General features: G+C 45.1%; 1 protein-coding gene across 1 annotated transcript in view; it reads left to right on the top strand.

Moving 5' to 3' along the window:
• Positions 1-12048, top strand: part of RAB31 (RAB31, member RAS oncogene family) — a 154794-nt gene that overhangs the window by 92369 nt on the left and 50377 nt on the right. The gene's annotated exons all lie outside the window — the stretch shown is intronic.

Below are 12048 nucleotides of genomic sequence, written 5' to 3'. Positions count from 1 at the left end.
CCCAGCCCTGGGATACTTTCTGTCTCTAGATTTGCCTAATCTGGACATTTCACACAAATGGAATCATACAACCTGTGGTTCTTTGTGACTGGATCCTTTCACTTAGGATAAGATTATCAAGGTTCACCTTGTGGTGTGGGTCATAAAAGTATTTCCTTTTTATGGCAGAATAATATTCCATAGTCTGGATAGACCACATTTTGTTTAGCCACTCATCAGTTGATGGATATCCACTTTCCCCCAACTTTTTGGCTATTATGAATAGCTGTGAACATTCATGTACAATTCTTTGTGTAGATTTTTTTTTTTTTTTTGAGATGGAGTCTTCTCTGTCGCCTAGGCTGGAGTACAGTGGCATGATCTTGGCTCACTGCATCCTCTGCCTCCTGCTTTCAAGCGATTCTCCTGCCTCAACCTCCCCAGTAGCTGGGATTACAGCCAGCTGCCACCATGCCCGGCTGATTTTTTGTATTTTTAGTAGAGACAGGGTTTTACCATGTTGGCCAGACGTCTCAAACTCCTGACCTCAGGTGATCCACCTGCCTCGGCCTCCCAAAGTGTTGGGATTACAGGTGTAAGCCACCGTGCCCGGCCAGATGCATGTTTTTAAAAATCTCTTAGGTATGTATCTAGAAGTGAAATTGTTGGGTCATATGGTAACTCTATGACTAGCATTTAGAGGAACTGCCAAACTGTTTTCCAAAGTGGAAAACTAGCAGTGTGTAAGGCTTTAGTTTCTCCATATTCTCACCAACACTTGTCTGTGCCTAACCTAAGGTCGTAAAGGTTTACTCCTGCATTTTCTTCTGAGAGTTTTATAGTCTTAGCTCTCACTTTTATCCCTGTGATGCATTTGGAGTTAATTTCTGTCCATGTTGTAAGGACAGGATCCAGCTTCATTCCTTGCAGGCAGCTGTCCAGTTGTCCCAACACAGTTTATTGAAAAGACTATTCTTTGCCCGATTGTCTTGGCATCTTTATTGAAAATCACCTGACCATAAATTTGAGGCTCTGATTCTGGACTCTCAGTTCTATTCCTTTGATATACATTTTTTCTCCTTATGCCAATACCACATTGTCTTGATTACTGTAGCTTTGTAGTAAGCTTTCAAATTGGAAAATGTGAGTTCTCCAACTTCGTTCTTTTTCAAGATTGTTTTAGCTGTTCTGTGTATGTTGCATTTCCAAATGAATTTTAGGATCAGCTTGTAAATATTTATCAAAAGAATCCAACTGGGATTTTGGTCAGGATTATGTTGACTTTGTAGATGACTTTCGGGTTACCTGCTCCTTAAACCTGTAAATTATCAATGATAAGCAAGTTGCCAGCTGTCTTTCAACTCTTTGGAATTTACATGTAGGTTAGAAATGCTGACCTCAGAGAAAAAATTTTGAATAAAGAGTTAGGTCAGGCACAGTGAATCATACCTTTAATCCCAGTACTTTGGGAGGCCAAGGTGGAAGGACAGCTTGAGCCCAGGAGTTCAAGATAAGCCTGGGCAACATAGTGAGACCCTGTCTCTACAAAAAATAAAAAACTACCTGGGTGTGGTGGTGCATGCCCGTAAGAGGGAGCCACACTGACATCCTCCAGGAGCCCACGGTTTAATGCATGCAGTCAGGAGATCTGGGCACCCCAGGCTGTTCAGCCATACCACTTGTTCACCTCCTTCAGATTAATTTTGCAAGTGACTGCCAGTCTGCATGGTTTGAAAGATTAGGTGTTTGGAGATCATGTGCCCAGAGGGCTGGGATGCACTGGCACAAAGCTGTGCGGAATCGCTGGGTCTGAATGGGTCCTTGAGAAAGCAAAGGAACTGGAGGCAGCAGATAGCTGAGGTCAAATTCAGGCTTTACAGACATCCAAAGAAACTCTTTTGCTGTCTTTCCCGCTTTCTTCAGGGCCCCAGCATCTATGGTCAAAAAAGTGGTTCACTATTCATAGGCCATTAGTAAAGTCAGAGGAAATTTTGACCTTTGGAAGTTCTTGAAGAATGGAGCCTCTTACAAGCTCAGAATGAGCAGCTCCTTTCTTTCTCCTGCAGGCATTGGAAATACAGTCCCAGCTGCAACACCAGCCAGCAGCACAGCCCGGAATCCTGCTCCTGACCTGCACCATCCCCACCAGCCCACGATAGAACGTTTTTGTAGGCATTCCTCCTCATGGGAGAGGATAGAGTACATGCGAGTTTTTGCTCTCCTCCCACCCTTTCACAAGAGCACTGTGCTTTCTTTTCTTCTCTTTTTCCTTTCTTTTTTTTTTTTTTTTAGACAGGGTCTTGCTGTGTCACCCAGGCTGGAATGCAGTGGTGCAATCATAGCTCACTGCAGCCTTGACCTCCTGGACTCAAGCAATCCTCCTGCCTTAACCTCCCGAGTAGCTGGGACTATACGCACCAGCCACTATGCCTGGCTAATATTTTTTGTTTGTTTTTTGTTCAGAGACGAGGTCTCACTGTACTGTCCAGGCTGGGATGACTGTGCTTTCTACCAATGCAAACTGAGATCCCGGCAAGGGAAATATTCCCTTCCTCCATGCCCCTAGTAACTCTCTTGAAAGAGAAAACTGAGTGATGATTGTGTGGGGAGGAGGCAGGCCTGGAGCTTGAAGATAGGGTTTATGCTGTTAAAGTGAGATAAACAGCTGTGGTGAGGGCCATGCCTGCTGAGCTCCTTTAAGGAGAAGCCCCAGGAATCCTTCATTAAGCACTTTACAGCTGAAGAGTTTCATTGATATTTGAAAATTGGTGCTGGAAACTACAAAAGCAAAGTGTGAGCAGAGGTATTGGAGCGGGGCATGAGGGGACCCTGACGGCAGCTGTGCAGGTGGAGCAGGGACTGCCTTGGTCCACAGACGTGGCCCCCAGAACTGTCGTGCCATTTGGGGGGGTTGTGTCCTATAAGAAAATAGGAATCTAGGTGCAGAACAGCCCTCCTGGGTGTCAGAATGCCAGTGACAGGAGAGAAGGAGGAAGGACATGTTCATATACGAAGATACCTTTCGGGAGTTCTTAGGGAAACACTGTAAACAGCTCTGCCCTGAGCCCGGGAGGTGGCCATGCTGGCAGTGAGGGATGTGGCCTGGGCCGTGGGAACACAGAGGCGGCCAGAGGGGAAAGCCTCAGAGCTGCGTGGACAGCCTTCTTCTGCTTACACACGGGCTTCTGCCCTGCTCTTGCCCCTCGGGGGTTCTTTTGTCACTGGAGACCCTGCTGTTGCCCTTTGCTCTCCAGTGCGTGTCCCCTTCTTCCATATGCCCCCTCCTTGGTGGGGACAGGCTGCTCTGGGAGGTACAGTGACTGCGCTAGATGAACACCTTCCCAGGTCAGGCAATGACATTTTGCTGATGTGTGTTTTAGTCTGGGATGCCCTGAGTAGCTTCTAATTATGAGGCACTGTCTGTGCCTCTTGGGTGGAGGCCAAGTTTCCATTCTGCCAACTCTCAGAGGACGTGGGGCCAAGACACAGAGCCGCTGAGACAGGAGTTTCAGGGGGTCTGGAGGTGGATTTGCCGAGAATCTAAGAAGCACTTCAACTAGTTTTGTTTCCTCTCCTCCCTTCCCCTCCCTTTCCCTTCTGTCCTCTTTTTTTCTTTTATGGAGCTAATTTCCTACGTCTGGCTAAAATACAGTAGAAAAGCCCTATAAAGCCTATGAGTGTCACTCTTGAATAGGAAATTAGCAAATAGACTTTGTTTGGTAACAGAAGAACCTGCTCCTGAGGCGCTGACAGCCTGTCCTAACAGAAGCAGCTGGGCTGCAGTGAGCACGGACCTGCGGTAGGAAGACCTCTGCATCCAGAGTGGCCCGGTGGAAGGTGCCAGACTCCCCCTCACTCCAAAAAAAGAGGACGCTTTTTGAGGGCAGGGACCTTGTTACCTTCTTCACTTTCTCTTTTTGTTTCCAATTGTTGCTGTAACAGATTGCCACACGCTCAGTGGCTTAAAACAACACAGATAGACTCCCGTAGAGCTATGAAGGTCAGAAGTCAGAAATGGGTCTCATGCCTGTGGTCCCAGATACTTGGAGGCTGAGATGGGAGGATCACTTGAGCCCAGGAGTTCAAGACCAGCCTGGGCAACATAATGAGACTCCCATCTCTACAAAAAGTTTTTAAAAACTTAGCCAGGTGTGGTGACATGCAGCTGTAGTCCCAGCTACTCAGGAGACCGAGACAGGAGGATCACTTGAGCCCAGGAGGTTGAGGCTGCAGTGAGCCGAGATTGCACCACTGCACTCCAGCCTGGGCAACAGAATGAGACCTTGTCTCAAAACAAAAACAAAAACAAAAACATAAAAAGATTAAAAAAAAAAAAAGAAATAGGTATCACTGGAATAAGATTAAAATATCTGCAGGCCTTAATCCTTCCTGGAGGTACAAGGGCAGAATCTTGTTTCCTTGCCTTTTTCAGAGACCACTTGCATTCCTTGGCTTGTAGCCCCTTCCTTTGTCTTCAGAGCCAGCAGAGTAGCATTTTAAATCTCTCTCCCACTCCCCTGCCTCTCTCTTTCACTGTTGAGGAGCCTTGTGAGGACACTGGGCCCACCCAAGGAATGCAAGATAATGTCCTCATATGAAGGTCAGCTGATGAGCCCTATTCCACCTCCCATGTAACCTAACATAGTCACAGGTGATGGGGATTAGGACATGGACCTCTTTGGGGGACACTATTCTGCCAACCACACTCCAGTTTCTCTGCTGCTCAGAACAGTGCCTGCCACATACTGAGCGTTCAAACAGTGAGATACTGTTTGTTGAATGAATGAATACATTTGATGTAAACCTGTGTCTTAATTATATCAACTGAAGCAACGTTTCATTTCAGAGAAGCAACACAGGAATGGAAAATGCATGGAATTTAGAGTCAAGACCTGTGTTCAAAGTCTTTTTCACCATTTAAGAGCTGTGTGTCGACCGGGCACAGTGGCTCACGCCTGTAATCCCAGCACTTTGGGAGGCCGAGGTGGGCGGATCACGAGGTCAGGAGATCGGGACCATCCTGGCTAACATGGCGAAACCCCGTCTCTACTAAAAAAATACAAAAAAAGTAGCCGGGTGTGGTGGCAGGCGTCTGTAGTCCCAGCTACTCGGGAGGCTGAGGCAGGAGAATGGCGTGAACCCGGGAGGCGGAGCTTGCAGGTGAGCCGAGATGGTGCCACTGCACTCCAGCCTGGGCAACACAGAGAGACTCCGTCTCAAAAAAAAAAAAAAAAAAAAAAAAAAAGAGCTGTGTGTCTTTGGGCAATTCACTTAACCATGCTGAGCCTCAGTTTTCTCATCTGAATAACAGGAACAACTCTGTCTTCTCTCCCTGGTTTCACAGGGTTATTGAATTTTATTACATGCATTCAGTCATTAAATATTTGTCGAGTCCTTGCTATGGTCCAGATAGGGATTCAGGGAAGGGTTCTCAGGGAGGGTGGCAGTTGATTAAAGGTGTGACAGAAGTGAGGGAGGGGCCTTGAGGATGCTGGTGGAGGAGGGTCCAGGCTGCTAGAAGGCGTCAGGGAAGGTGTGGAGGCTCGGTGGACCTGCCTCTGTGTTTAGGGAGCAGCGAGAAGGCCGGGGCTGGAGACAAGCAGGGGAGGGGCCCGAGAAGGGACCAGGGCCCACCCAAGATGCCACAGAATGGAGCTTGGCTTTTATACTAAGTTTGAAGGATTCTGAACAGGGAGGTGAAACAATTGGATTTATATAGGAAGAAATCAATCACTCTGATGTTCAGTTAACATAAGATGATGTCAAGTATTTGCTTCAAAAGACTCCAGGGGTAGGAATGGAGCGGGAGGTGAGACGAGGTAGAAAGGAAGCCAGTGGTCCATGTGTTAGTGGTGATCTTGAAGTCAGGGGATGAGAAGATGGAAGTCCATTATTCTAGTCTCTCTTCTTGTGGATATGCTTGAAAATTTCCACAGTGAAAGTTAAAAATAAATACATTCTGTGGTCAGTGTAAATAAATATCATAATCCAGCACTTCAAAACAGGATCTCTCTGGTGGCTGTGTGGCCAGTTTGGAGCTCACTGGATATCTGAAGGCTCCTGTGGAAACTTTGGACGTCCAGTCAAGGCAAGACGAACTTTGCTCGGACAGGAGGGAGGTGCGGCTGCGTGAGAGCTGGGGCTGGGTCTGAAGGCCGTGCTGACTAGCCTGGGTTGGCACACAGCAAAGTGCAGAGTCTGGGACTCTAGGCACATTGGGGTAAATGACACCGTGTGTTTTTGAGTGCATCTGGTGTGATGGGGCCTGTTCGGAGGCCTCCTCAGGGTTGTGCAGCGAAGATACTGTCCCACACAGTGGGCTCTTGTCTTGAACATGGTACGCTTACTGTGACCCTGAGGCTAAGGATGGGAGAGACCAAACCAACCTGGGCAGAGCGGAGAGAGGGCCAGATGAGACTAACTTTCTATGATCGTCGTGGCCATCCTGGCTTTCCCCGCAAATGCATAGCATGGTGGCTGTGTATGATGCGAATAGACATACCTAGGAGTGGGGTGGGGCATAGTTCTGGAGTTTTAGGAAATTCCACTTGTTTGCCAACATGCAGGTATATGAGCTGACGTTCACTGCCGTTGGACAATTTCATGGGTGGGAAAAAATGCATTTCTACAGCATCTTAAATCATTGATTTCTTTTTTATACATTATTCTAGGGATTGGAATATTCCAGTTCATTACATTGTCTTTTAAAAAAACACTAATCCAGCGGGGTGCGGTGGCTCATGCCTTTAATTCCAGCACTTTGGGAGGCCAAGGCAAAAAGATCACTTGAGCCTCGGAGTTTTCAAACCAGCCTGGGCAACATAGCGTGAACTTGTCTCTATAAAAACTTAAAAAAAAAAATTAACCGGATATGGTGGCACACACCTGTAGTCCCAGGTACCTGGGAGGCTGAGATGAGAGGATTACTTGAGCCCAGGAGGTTGAGGCTGCAGTGAGCCGTGGTGGCACCACTGCACTCCATCCTGGACGACAGAGCGGGACCCTGTCCCAGTCAATCAGTAAAAGTAATCCATGCCTTCCTCCCAACATCGTTTTTGTGGAAAGATGTTTGGATTTGTGTTGTGTCATTTTCTGCTAAATGAGGCTTGCAGCACATTTGTCAGAAAGGAGTCAGGTGCTCATCAGGTCTCTTCTAAAACCCAGCTTCCTCCTGGTACTGTTGCTTCCTCCTGGTACTGTTGCTTCAACCCTTGGATCCCTGAATGCTGAGAAAGCTTTTTGGCTCTAACAACACATTCAAAGAAAAACGAAAGAAAGGGAAAAAAAGAAAAAGACACCCCCTGTCGTTGCAGAAGTAATGTATTATGATATAATAGAAAGGTTTTTTGAATAATTCAGAAACAGCAAAGCAAGTGGTGGTTTGTCTGTACTGCCATTATTCAGAGAGAACATCTTAACAGTTCGATGTATTGTCTCCCAGTCCCGTTTCATTCAACTCTGCATACACTCGGGTTTTAGGACATCTGAGTAGGCATATTAACTAGGCCTCTGCTTTTCTGTGGAGAGAGAGGGTCTATGTAAAAGTCGGAAGCATTCTTCTGAATGGCACAGAAAGAACATTCAGTAATGTGTTTTTCCATTCAACTTTTGCCAGCTGAGAATGTTGAGAATTTCGGGAATTTTCTTCTACCCCTTCTCTCTTTGTTTGAATCCCAGTGGACCTTGGGCTCTTTTTGGCATCTGCCCTTGACTCTCCCTTATGGTGGCCTTGCACCTGACCTGCCACAGAGCAGCATAGGCGCCCAGGCCGAGCCTGAGCGACTCAACAGGGACAGAGCGTCCTCTGGAAATCATAATACAAAGCCCATCACTCCGAGTTCCTGGACCTGATGCCAGAGCATTCTGGCTTGGATAATTCTCATCTGGGAGGCAGAGCCCAGCTGGAGCTGTGCTTGTTGGGAAACTTCATGTATTTTCCACCACTGCTCATTCCCAACTTGCAGGATTTTGCTGCTGTGGAATTTACGATGCCACAAACCTGCATTTAAGGAATGTTGCCCGAGGCAGAGTAGGTGGTCTAAAGGATTAGGAGATTTCCTGGAATAAGACTTTCCACTGTGCTGCTGAGGTGTGTGTGTGTGTGTGCACGCGTGGGTGTGCCAGCACATAAGGCAGTACAGGATGGGAAAACAAGGGGTGTGCGCTACAGGGAAGGCGAGAGCCTCCATCCTGAGCCTGTTTTTACCTTGGCCGTGAGCTCTGGAGGGTTGTCACAGAGCTGGAAAAACCTCAGCTTTGTGTCTGACCCCACCCACTGCACCAGTTTCACAAAATAAGAAAAGTAGGATAGAGCCAAGCCAAGCCTCAGGACTCTCTTTGAGTCCAGTTCTCTTCACTTCCCCTAAGGTGATTCTTGATCACGCTAGGTCCCTAGATGTTAATAAATACTACTTGAAAAAAAGATTTTAAAAATGAATGGGAATTCTGAACTAAAACCAAAATAAATAGGTTTCTTTACTGTAGAAAATTTTCAGAGCCTTTAATGCACTAATTATGCTTTGTAAACCTCCAGGGAAGCATTATTATATGTGGTGTTTCTCAAACTTATTTGGCCAGGAAACCTTTTTTCCTGGCCACCTCCACGTGGCCTGGTGTTCTGCAGAAGACCCTCAGGAAAATACCACACCAGGCTGTCTTGCCTCATGTGCCATTTAATATTTTACAAACACCTAAGTCTAATTGCTGCTGGATATTCCATCATATGGCTAAGCCAAAATTTATGTGTCCATTCTTTAATTGTTAGACACTGAGATTGCTTACAGTTTTTCAGCATCATTGATAATTCTCAAATGAATTCTGGTTACTTTGTAACCATCTCTGATTATTCCCTTAAGAGGTGGAATTGTCAAATCAAAGTATCTGAACATTTGCAAGATTCTTGAAACACATTGTCCAGCTGCTTTCCAGAAAGATCATGCTCGTTTATTTTCTACCAGCTGCGGGCAGGGTTAATGTCCATCTGCGAAAGCTGAGCAGCCGGAGAAGCTCCAAGAGCCTGAAGAAGGCCATTCCCGTCTCCCCTACCACAGGGACCTCCAGCAATTAGAAAACAAATAATCACACACACTAAGCACATAAACAGCTATTTCTTTTGAGGAGACACACTGGGTTTTCACAGTTCCCTGTGCCGTTTCTAAATAATTGAATGACATCTGAAAAATTTCTCAACATTTTAATTTGGTCTTCTAGATGTTTTGCTGGGTAGTCAGGGAAGAAGGGATTTTGAATTGGCATCTGTTGTGCTAATTTTCAAATAACCTTTCAAGGTAAGATGTAAAAATAAAGCTTTATCAGCCTCTTATGACTGTGAACTTTATTTCCAGAAGAATCTTTTTATGTGAGCATTCCATCAGTCTTATTTCTGACCCCACAGGAATTGAATTATGTCATGTTGAGGACTGAGGCTGATTGTGGTGCTTTTGTTTTCTATTTGTAAGGGGGAAAAGCATAAACATTGTAGACTAGAAGTGATTTATCTTTTTGTCCTCCACCAAGATCACCCTTTGGTCAATGCATTATTGGGTTTTGGAACTGAGACGTGAACTTCTAACTCATTAAAACCCTCAAGTCCCCAGCAATAAAGTCATTTAAGTGGCTTCACCAACAGAGATTTATTTCAAAGCGATTCCATTTGGAGGAAGGAAAGAATGAGTAATGCATTATATACCAAGATCTCTTCAATAATTCATGAGACCTCCATGCCAGTGACCGTTTTAGATTCAGTTCATGGTGTTTTAGCCTAAAATGAACTCTCTCTGTCTTAGAAGACACCCGCAGTTTGCTCCTCTTTGAGCTTGAGTCCATGAATATCTTTACTTTTGGGAAATAAAGTTTGCATTGACTGCTACTTTGTGTGTTTACGTGAACCACTCTTATATGGAGGCTATTTTGAAAAAAATGGGCATTTTGTATAACTGGGGTAAAAGGAGACTTTATCTGCGGTCCTTACCCTTTGAAAAGTAGGAATGTTTAAAAAAATTATTGCTTTTTCCTTCCTTTGGGCAGGAATTCTGATTTTGTTTTTTAAGTGTAAGGAGTAGATTGCCAAATGGTGGGTTAAAAATAGATTTATGGATGCCTAATAATTATGCCAAACACAGTGTTGGGCCGTCAGTGAGTACGGAAAGGCATGCATGGCAAATGTCGCTGTCCCCAAGTGCGTTCTGGAATGGGGGCAGTGGGTGGCGCCGGCCCTTCAGCATCTTCGGCCACCGCACAGTTCAGCTGTGAACTCCTTGGTTCACCCTGAGCTTCGTCCAACCTTCTCCCTTTTCTGAAACCCGCAGAGGCTCCAGAGTTCTTTCTCTTCAGGATGGAGACCTGCATGGAGGGACTGGAGGCAGGGAGGGTGGCCCACTTCCTTTCCACACTATTGTGAGTGCCTCACCGGCATTCCTCAGTGCAGTAACAGGGAAACCTGGGGACTCAGATTTCCAAATACCATCATTTCAGTTTGGCAAGTATTGATCCAATGATGAGTATCGTGGGGAAGAAAATAATGAGTTAGGGTTTTGTCGCTTGCCAGAAAAGCTTCAGGATCCACTTCTCCTTCCTCCCTGCTCTCTCCCCGCTGCCCAATACAAACAGCTGCTTTGTTCAAAACTTAAAAACCATATTATTTAAAACTCATTGTAAAAATTTATGCTATACAGATGCTTATAAGGAAAATGTAAAAATCGCTGGAAATCCCACCGGTTAAGATTTAGAGGAACCTCGTGTTATTCCTGCTCACAGAGACATACTCCCACATACATTTTACCCTACATTATATTATCATATAATGATAAATTAACCACATAATAAATGATAAATTATATGCTATATGTGCTGTTTTGAGACTATTTTTCATCTAACAGTATGTCAAAGATCTCTTTTCCTGTAAATAAAAATCATCATTTTAATGGCTATAGAATATCATTACATACATATATGTATTAATCTGTGCACAAAATAACATAGACTAGGTGGCTTAAGCAACACACGTTGATTTCTTACCATTTGGGAGCTGGGAAGTCCAAGATCAAGGTGCTGGCAGATTCAGTGCCTCTGAGGGCCCCCTTTCTGCTATGCAGATACTCGCCTTCTTGCTGTATCTCACATAGGGGCAGGGCAGGGAGAGAAGAGAGATCTGGTCTCCTTCTCTCCTTATAAGGGATTAATCCCATCTGTGACCTCATCTAACCCTAATTACCTCCGAAAGGCCCTACCTCCTAATACCACCACGTTGGGAGTTAGGGTTTCAATACATGGATTTTAGGGGAGACACAAACATTCAGTTCATAACATTATACCATGAGTCAATTCCCATTTGCTCCCATAAACAGCACAGGGATGTGTCTTCCTATGTGTGATGGTCACTCCAGTATATATTCCTCTAAGTGGAATTGCTGGGTCAAATGGGACACACATTTCAACTTTTGATTATATTACCAACAGTTGCTTTGAAAGAAGATATTCAGCACATTCCATGTAGAGTATGCGTGCCTCCCTTCCCAAACCTACACCAACACTGAACAGCACAAATCTTTTTACAATTTAATAATTTATAAGTGTCTCCTTATTTTTATTGGTGTTCTTCCAATTCTAATTGAACATGTTTTAAAATATTTGTTGGCAATTTATATGTCTTCTGTGATTTACCTTTGTATATACCTTTGTCCATTTTTCTATTAAGCCATCTTTTTCTTATTGACTTTCAAAACCCCTCCAGGATACTATTTTTTTTTTTGAGATAAAGTCTCACTCTGTCTTCCAGGCAGGAGTGCAGTTTTGCAGTCTTAGCTCACTGCAACCTCTGCCTCCCGGGTTCTAGCATTTCTCCTGCCTCAGCCTCCCGAGTAGCTGGGATTACAGGCGTCTGCCACCATGCCCAGCTAATTTTTGTATTTTTAGTTGAGACGGGTTTCACCATATTGGCCAGGCTGTTCTCAAACTCCTGACCTCGGGTGATCCTGCCTGCCTCAGCCTCCCAAGTGTTGGGATTACAGGCGTGAGCCACTGCACTCGGCCCCTCCAGGATACTTTTTAATTTTAAAAAATATGCAGATT

This window comes from Gorilla gorilla, chromosome 17 (genome assembly GCF_029281585.2).
Source record: "Gorilla gorilla gorilla isolate KB3781 chromosome 17, NHGRI_mGorGor1-v2.1_pri, whole genome shotgun sequence".
NCBI classification, from domain to species: domain Eukaryota; kingdom Metazoa; phylum Chordata; class Mammalia; order Primates; family Hominidae; genus Gorilla; species Gorilla gorilla.
The sequence above is the reverse complement of the archived record's forward strand: the minus strand, read 5'-3'. Positions and strand labels throughout refer to the sequence as shown.